The 10,000-nt window shown below is 35.6% G+C and overlaps 1 long non-coding RNA gene across 2 annotated transcripts in view; it reads left to right on the forward strand.

Annotated features, from left to right (window-relative positions):
* Positions 1-10,000, forward strand: part of LOC137650653 (uncharacterized) — a 291,367-nt gene that overhangs the window by 204,073 nt on the left and 77,294 nt on the right. The gene's annotated exons all lie outside the window — the stretch shown is intronic.

Genomic DNA, 10,000 nt, shown 5'->3' on the forward strand with positions numbered 1-10,000 from the left:
GAGAGAGAGAGAAATCGATTGATTTAAAGCTTGGTAGTATTTTTTGACTTGGGAATATTTGATTTCATTTATTTTCAAAGTTTTAAAAGTTTTGTTCAACTCGAAAAATAACTTGTCATTATTTCATCCGTTGGAAATATTTATTATTCATATATTTACATAGTTTGAAATGCTTAGTTTAAATCGAAAAAAAAACTAGCATGACTTAATAATTGAAATAAATCTGTTTATTATTTCAAATGTACAGAAATTAATTGCATCCCTAGATAATATATCCATTCCTCTTGAGAGAGAGAGAGAGAGAGAGAGAGAGAGAGAGAGAGAGAGCTCTTCCCACCCATATCTACCTCCAAGTATTTCTCGATCGCTCATAAACTCTGACATCAACCAAAGAATGGTTTCTCGTGGCTAAAATTACACATTCCTCCCGTCATAACTTCCACTCTCGCCGCCAGGGGGTTTAATGTCTCGTATATTAGACTGCCAAACATTGTTTGTTTATTTCATGCGGAAAAGGGTAAATACCTTTGTTTCAGCTTAGGATGGAAGATATATAGTATTTAGATGATAATGATAGTAATAATAGGGATGATATTAATAAGAATAACTTAATGTGATTGGAAATACTAAGAAGGAAAGAAAAGAATTTGGAATGGGTCGTTTGAAACCACCTGGGTTCATTGCAGATGGAGCATATAATCGTTAAATGGAGACCGGCCTCACCGATAAAGCCAGTATTTTAGAGTCTCTCTCTCTCTCTCTCTCTCTCTCTCTCTCTCTCTCTCTCTCTCAAATACATTTCTTATATATGTATAGATATATGTTTATACTTACATATGCTTTTATGCATATATATTATAACAATAAATACATCCGTTTCTAGTCTACTGCAGGACAAAGGCCTCAGACGTGTCCTTAATCATGTCTGGGATTGGCCACTTTTCATCACCACGCTGGCCAACTGCGGATTGGTGATGGTGGGAGACTTGTCTGATGATCGCTCACAGTAAACCAACCTAGTATTGTTGGTCTTGACTAGTACAGCTTTGCTGATCAATGCGATACACAAACCCTTTCATTACATTAAGGTATCCTCGCTCAGAAAGGGTATATATATATATATATATACATACATACATATATATATATATATATATATGTGTGTGTATATATATATATGTATATATATATATATATATATACACACACACATAGGAGATGAAGAATGGAGAAGTATTGATTAAAAAGTTCAATATAGAGACGACTGACGAAATCTAACCGGGTCCCTTTGTTTCAATAGTTGTAGGAGATTTATATATATATATATATATATATATATATATATATATATATATATATAAACCTGAAATTCCTCATCTCCTAATCCATCCTCACAAGACCTCCTCTTTTCTTATATCTTCCTCACGCGAAGAACTTTTCAACCTGCCACTATGAATTTGTATCAACATTTTCTGAAAGTTTTAATGATATCGCAAGTTTTGGCCACAGTCTATACTTCAACACCTCTTGTGTGGAACTTCTTTGAAGAGAATATTGACAGCGCAGAATTAATAGGTGATTATTTTGGAAGAGACTTATAAATTTCTCTAAGATCTTCGTTCAAGGTTATAATTGGTGCAGCCTAAACAAGGCTGAATATAGGAAATCTTGTGTTATTGTTATTATTATTATTATTATTATTATTATTATTAGTATTTTTTACTACTACTACTACTACTACTACTACTACTACTACTACTACTACTACTACTACTAAAAGCAGGATGATATAAGCTCCAACAAGGAAAAAAATAGCCCAGTGAGGAAAGGAAATAAGGAAATAAATAAGCTACAAGAGAAGTAATGAAATTATTATTATTATTATTATTATTATTAGCTAAGTTACAGCCTTAGTTGGAAAAATAGGATGCTATAAGCCCTAAGGCTCCATTAGGGAAAAATAGCCCAGTGAGGAAAGGAAATAAGGAAATAAATAAGCTACAAGAGAAGTGATGAAATTATTATTATTATTATATTATTATTATTATTATTATTATTACTAGCTAAGCTACAACCTTTGTTGAAAAAGCAGGATGCTATAAGCTCTAGGGCTCCAACAGGGAAAAATAGCCCAGTGAGGAAAGGAAGTAAGGAAATAAACTACAAGAGATGTAATGAAACTATTATTATTATTAATATTAATAGCTAAGTTACAGCCCTAGTTGGAAAATAGGATGCTATAAGCCCTAAGGCTCCAACAGGGAAAAATAGCCCAAGTGAGGAAAGGAAATAAGGAAATAAATAAGCAACAAGAGAAGTAATGAAATTATTATTATTATTGTTATTATTATTATTATTATTATTATTATTATTATTATTATTATTATTATTATTTTTATTATTAATAATACTAGCTAAGTTACAACCCTAGTTGGAAAAGCTAGAAGCTATAAGCCCTAAGGCTCCAACAGGGAAAAATATCCCAGTGAGGAAAGGAAATAAGAATAATAAACTAAAAAAGAAGTATTGAACAATTGAAATAAAATAATCACCATTATTAATATACTAATTTCCTAGAAGGTAAAACTAAGTGGTTGTTAAAAATATATTTTTTATGAATTTCTTAGAAGTACGTTCATTTTAATTGGAGAAATTTTATCATTATTTTTCAACTAATTGACATTTTGTAAAAGGTGAAGATTCTTTTCAAGGATTTTTAATCTCTCTCTCTCTCTCTCTCTCTCTCTCTCTCCAGCCTTTGATGATCACTATGTTGACGTGCATATATATGCGTTTATACACACACACATATATATGTGTATATATATATATATATATATATGTGTGTGTGTGTGTGTGTGCGTGTGCGTGTGTAGATATTCGCATATATATTTGTGTATATGTATATACATACCTATATGATATATATATACACACACACACACATATATATATATATATATATACATACATATATACAGTATATACACAGTATTTATATATATAAATAGATAGATAAATTGGTATATACGCAAAAGATACTCACTAGACCCATAGATTTTCATACACACACGAAATTGCATTACTGCGATATTCATGCGCTCGCCCAAGCCCGCAAGGGGGGGGGGGGGTTGTGCCATCGGTACCCCTCTTGCAATTAACTGTAAGCATTACTCAAGGATCTTTGTAGCGTTCCTTCAATCCTTATTTTATATCCTTCTACATTATCTCCGTTTTCGCTTGCTTTCTTCCTTCTTGCTCTCCAATCTATTCTAATTTGGTCTTGGGAGTTGAATGGACTCACAAGCCCCGACACCTTATGTAAACAAAAGTATTTAGTTTGAATTTTATTGTTTGTTGTTTATTTATTCATTTCTGTAATTTTTATTTCTTTATTTTTTTTCATCTTTAAAGGTAATGTTTTTATAGTTAATACTTTAAAATATATATATATATATATATATATATGTATATATATATGAATTATAACCAGTTTGATGATTAATTTTTTATATAAACATTTATATTTGGTTATTATATTTTTGGGGGATAAACATATTTTCATATATTAATATTTAGTATTATCAACATATATATATATATATATATATATTTTATACATATATATATATATACATGCATATATATTATATATATGACTTTAGCTTGTGTTTCATAAATTTTAAGACATATCAGCAGTATTATTAATTTCATACATTTGCATAAATATATATATATATATATATATATATATATATTTTAATCCCTGCCTCATAAATTTACCATAAACTGACAATAAGAAAGAAAATAATAAACTACACGTACCCAGCCTTCATGCGTTTCAAACTTCAATAAATCAGCGAAGCTGCTGACAGGATCAAGGGTTGAAGATATCTTCAAAGGTGGCGAGAAAAGGCCGTAGATTTTACCCGAGGTGATACGTCTTCCCTTCTTTCGTATAGTATTCCTTCTTTAAGTCTTCTATTTTTACCTACAGTATTTCTCTTTGTTCAAATTATCTATGCTTACTAACTGTATTCCTCATTGTTCAAGTTTTCCATTACTACTTGCAATAGTCCTTGTTCAAGTCTTCCATTCTTACCTAAAATAGTCCCTGTGCAAGTCTTTCATTCTTATTTACAATAGTGCTTACTCAAGTCTTACATTCTTACCTACAATAGTCCCTTCTCACCTACAGTATTCCTTGTTTAAATCTTTCATTCTTACCTACAATAGTCCTTGTGCAAGTCTTTCATTCTTACGTACAGTAGTCCTTGTTCAAGCCTTCCATTCTTACCTACAGTAGTCCTTGTTCAAGTCTTCCATTCCTACCTACAGTAGTCCTGTTCAAGTCTTCCATTCTTACTTACAACAGTCCTTGTTCAAGCCTTCCATTCTTACCTACAGTAGTCTTTGTTCAAGCCTTCCAATCTTATATACAGTAGTCTTTGTTGAAATCTTCCATTCTTACCCACAACAGTCCTTGTTCAAGCCTTCCATTCTTACCTACAGTAGTCTTTGTTGAATTCTTCCATTCTTGGGTACAGTAATCCTTCAAAATTTATATTACGTACATTATTTTCATTATTAGTCTACAGTAGTCTTGTTCAACCCTTCCATTCTTACCTACAACAGTCCTTGTTCAAGCCTTCCATTCTTACCTACAGTAGTCTTTGGTGAAGTCTTCCATTCTTGGTTTCAGTAATCCTTCAAAATTTATATTACGTACAGTATTTTCCTTATTAGTCTACAGTAGTCCTTGTTCAAGCCTTCCATTCTTACATACAACAGTCCTTGTTCAAGCCTTCCATTCTTACCTACAGTAGTCTTTGTTCAAGACTTCCATTCTTACCTACAACAGTCCTTGTTCAAGCCTTCCATTCTTACTTACAACAGTCCTTGTTCAAGCCTTCCATTCTTACCTACAGCATTCCTTGTTCAAGCCTTCCATTCTTACTTACAATAGTCCTTGTTCAAGTCTTCCATTCTTGCGTTACTACTAGTAGTCCTCTCCGTTATGGTTTTTCATTCTTGCCTACAGTAATCCTTCTTCAAGTCCTCCAATCTTGCCTACAATAGTCGTCCTTGTTCAAGTCTTCTATTCTAGCATATAGTAGTCCTTGTTGAAGTCTTTTATGCTTGTCTATAATAGTCCTTGTGCAAGTCTTCCAATCTTGCCTGTTGAAGTCTTCCATTCTTACCTACAGTAGTACTTGTACAAATCTTCCATTCTTACCTACAAGAGTCCTAGTTCAAGTTTTCCAATCTTACCTACAATAGTCCTTATTCAAGCCTTCCAATCATGCCTACAGTAGTCCTTGTTGAATTCTTTCAATTTTACCTTTAATAGTCCTTACCTACAATTGTCCTTCTGCTAAGTCCTTCCATTCTTACCTACAGTAGTCCTTGTTGAATTCTTTCAATTTTACCTACAGTAGTCTTTGTTGAAGTCTTTCATTCTTACCTTCAGTAATCTTTATTGAAGTCTTCCATTCTTACCTACAGTAGTCTTTGTTGAAGTCTTCCATTCTTACCTTCAGTAGTCTTTGTTGAAGTCTTCCATTCTTTACCTTCAGTAGTCTTTGTTGAAGTCTTCCATTCTTACCTACAGTAGTCTTTGTTGAAGTCTTCCATTCTTACCTACAGTAGTCTTTGTTGAAGTCTTCCAATCTTGTCTACAATAGTCCTAGTTCAAATCTTCCCCTCCTACCTACAGAAGTCTTTGTTGAAGTCTTCCATTCTTACCTACAATAGTCCTAGTTCAAATCTTCCCTTCTTACTACAGTAGTCTTTATTGAAGTCTTCCATTCTTACCTACAGTAGTCTTCGTTGAAGTCTTCCATTCTTGGTTACAATAATCCTCTAAAATTTATATTACGTACAGTATTTTCCTTATTAGTCTACAGTAGTCCTTGTTCAAGCCTTCCATTTCATACGTACAATAGTCCTTGTTCAAGCCTTCCAATCTTACCTACAGAAGTCCTTGTTCAAGCCTTCCATTCTTACCTACAACAGTCCTTGTTCAAGCCCTTCCATTCTTACCTACAACAGTCCTTGTTCAAGCCTTCCATTCTTACCTACATACAGTCCCTTGTTCAAGCCTTCCATTCTTACCTACAGTAGTCCTTGTTCAAGTCTTCCATTCTTACTTACAATAGTCCATGTGCAAGTCTTCCATTCTTACCTACAGTAGTCTTTGTTCAAGCCTTCCATTCTTACCCTACAGTAGTCTTTGTTAAAGTCTTCCAATCTTACCTACAACAGTCCTTGTTCAAGCCTTCCATTCATCAGTCCTTGTTCAAGCCTTCCATTCTTACCTACAACAGTCCATGTGCAAGTCTTCCATTCTTACCTACAGTAGTCTTTGTTCAAGTCTTCCAATCTTACCTTCAACAGTCTTTGTTCAAGCCTTCCATTCTTACCTACAACAGTCCTTGTTCAAGTCTTCCAATCTTACCTTCAACAGTCTTTGTTCAAGCCTTCCATTCTTACCTACAGTAGTCTTTGTTCAAGTCTTCCAATCTCGCCCACAGTACCCCTCTCCTCCCCTGCCTCCCTGGGTGCTCTCTGACGCGAGCTACTTTCTAGCGAACGGCGTTTCACAGCGTCTTAACTTCAGAGGTGTGCAAGAGATCCTATCGATTCTCCCTAGTCACTCGGAGTTTATTAGCTGCTCTCTGGGGAATTTATATTCTCCTCCAGCTAATACACGACAACGATCACTCAGGAAGGCGAGGAGTATTAAAGTGGGCGTGTGGCGGGTTGTGAGTTATCAACCCTGTGGGCGGGAGTGGGCGTTGTTAGTCTAGTTATGTTGTTAGTATTAGATTGTTTAATGGAGTACTATAATTATTTTCTCTATAATGCATACGTTGTAATATGGTCTGAAATTCTTAGTGGGTCGTGTTTTTTTTCCTTATCGGTTTATGATCATATTAGTCCTCTTATTTCATTTATTTATTCGAGTTGGTAAGTTTTGCTTTTATTACTAGTGTATGCGACCCGTAAATTATGACAACTAAATATGTAAATATTTACGTAGAAATGCACACACACGCACAAAGATTCAGCTCTTCCTACTCTCTCTCTCTCTCTCTCTCTCTCTCTCTCTCTCTCTCTCTCTCTCTCTCTCCTCTCTCCTCTCTCTCTCTCTCTCTCTCTCTCTCTCTTACCAACTACCAATCCCTCTCACCAGGGTATGACTAATCCTTTTCCCTTTACCCGAAATACTTGTATATATAATATATAATATATATATATATATATATATATATATATATATATATATATATATATATTTGGGCTCAGCCATGTCGTCCCTGATGGAAGGTTCCCATAGGCAGCTTTCTAAGAGATATTTGGCTATAATATATATTATATATATATAATGTTATATATATATATGTATATATATATATATATATATATATATATATATATATATATATATATATATATATATACTGTATATAGACACTTACTCTGTATTATATAGAGAGAGGATTTTAAATATATACCATCTGATCAAATAATTCCAATAAATAATTATTTTTTTATTTAGTTATACTTTCAAACAGACATTTCCTTGGAAATCTAAAAATCAAAAATATCAAATAAAAACTAGAGATTTCTTGATGTCACTTTTATATTGTCTCCTGCGTGAATGTTGCCATCTTATGTGGTCCTTGCATGAATGTTGCCCATCTTATGTGGTTGCAGTTTTGTCTTGTGAAATACGAGCCAAGAAGGCCAGGTCTTTTGCCGGTTGAAAGAGAGAAATATTCACAGAGGATTTTGCAATTCTGAAATACTTCTCTCATGATATATTTATTACCTTCGCCAAAGAAGTTGGAAGGGAGGTTATGTTTTTGCCCTCTGTTTGTGTGTTTGTTTGTTAATAGCTTCTTGGTCACAATTTTAATCGTAGAGTAATGGAACTTGTAGGATTAACTGTTATGTAAAAAGCTGGAATTGGTTAAATTTTAGAAGGTCAAGGTCATGGTCACTTGTTTGTGTGTGTGTGTGTGTTTGTATGTGAACAGATTCCTGGCTACAATTTTAATCGTAGAGTAATGAAACTTGTAGGGATTAACCGTTATGTAAAAAGCTGGAAATGGTTAAATTTTGGAAGGTCAAGGTCAGAGGTCACTTGTTAATTTTGTGTGTGTGTGTTTTGTATTTGAACAGTTTCCTGACCACAATTTTAATCGCAGAGTAATGAAATTTGCAAGGATTAACTGTTATGTAAAAAGCTCGAAATTATTGAAGTCTGGGAAGGTCAAGGTCAAAGTCAAAGGTCAAGATTTTTGTGTTTGTGTTTGTTTGTGAACAGCTTCCTGTCCATAATTTTAATCGTAGAGTAATGAAATTTGCAAGGATTTACTGTTATGTAAAAAGCTTGAAATTATTGAATTTTGGGAAGGTCAAGGTCAAAGGTCAAGGGGCCGGTTCAAACAAAGTGTCCAATTCACATAATCACCCATAAGTTTGGACATCGTTGTCACAGAGACTTCAAACTTGGTTCATATTTGAGGGTAGGAAAATCCACGCCAATTAATACATTTTTAAGGTCAAAGATCAAGGTCGAGAAATAATCTTCCGCGGCGGAGGTCTGCGCTCTACTGAGTGCCCCTTCTAGTATTCTTTTGATTTCACTGAAATAAACTTCATTTCAAACAAATAAGCAAGAAAGAGTGCAATGAAAATGAATAATGATGTCTAAAGAATTAATGCTAGGTAGTTAATCTTATTCATTGTTTATTTTTCATTCATGGATCAACATAACGTACACATACGCACAGTCTCATTATATCTGTAATATACCAGAAGAAAATTACGCATCGTTCATGAGAAATTACTTAATAACTTCATTGTGGCGTAATGAGTAACGTCTCTGCCTGGTGTTTTTCAGACTTGGGTTCGAGTCCCGCTCAGACTCGTTAGTTCCTTTAGTGTCTGCAACCTTAGGGGTTGTTGTGGCCTAATTAGTAACGTCTCTGCCTTGTGTTTTTCAGACTGGGGTTCGAGTCCCGCTCAGACTCGTTAGTGCCTTTAGTGTCTGTAACCTTAGGGGTTGTTGTGGCCTGTTTGGTAACGTCTCTGCCTGGTGTTTTCCAAACTGGGGTTCGAGTCCCGCTCAGACTCGTTAGTGTCTTTAGTGTCTGCAACCTTAGGGGTTGTTGTGGCCGGTTTGGTAACGTCTCTGCCTAGTGTTTTTCAGACTGGGGTTCGAGTCCCGCTCAGACGCGTTAGTGCCTTTAGTGTCTGCAACCTTAGGGGTTGTTGTGGCCTAATTAGTAACGTCTCTGCCTTGTGTTTTTCAGACTGGGGTTCGAGTCCCGCTCAGACTCGTTAGTGCCTTTAGTGTCTGTAACCTTAGGGGTTGTTGTGGCCTGTTTGGTAACGTCTCTGCCTGGTGTTTTCCAAACTGGGGTTCGAGTTCCGCTCAGACTCGTTAGGGCCTTTAGTGTCTGCAACCTTAGGGGTTGTTGTGGCCTGTTTGGTAACGTCTCTGCCTGGTGTTTTCCAGACGGGGGTTCGAGTCCCGCTCAGACTCGTTAGTGCCTTTAGCGTCTGCAACCTTAGGGGTTGTTGTGGCCTGTTTGGTAACGTCTCTGCCTGGTGTTTTCCAGACGGGGGTTCGAGTCCCGCCCAGACTCGTTAGTGCCTTTAGCGTCTGCAACCTTAGGGGTTGTTGTGGCCTGTTTGGTAACGTCTCTGCCTGGTGTTTTCCAAACTGGGGTTCGAGTCCCGCTCAGACGCGTTAGTGCCTTTAGTGTCTGCAACCTTAGGGGTTGTTGTGGCCTGTTTGGTAACGTCTCTGCCTGGTGTTTTCCAGACGGGGGTTCGAGTCCCGCTCAGACTCGTTAGTGCCTTTAGTGTCTGTAACCTTATCATCCTTGTGAGCTAAGGTTTTGGGGTCGGGGAAGCCTACAGGTCTATCTACTGAGTCATCAGCAGCCATTGCCTGGCCCTCCTTGGTACTAGCTTGGATGGCGAG

The sequence above is a fragment of the Palaemon carinicauda genome, chromosome 12 (genome assembly GCF_036898095.1).
Source record: "Palaemon carinicauda isolate YSFRI2023 chromosome 12, ASM3689809v2, whole genome shotgun sequence".
Classification (NCBI taxonomy): Eukaryota; Metazoa; Arthropoda; class Malacostraca; order Decapoda; family Palaemonidae; genus Palaemon; species Palaemon carinicauda.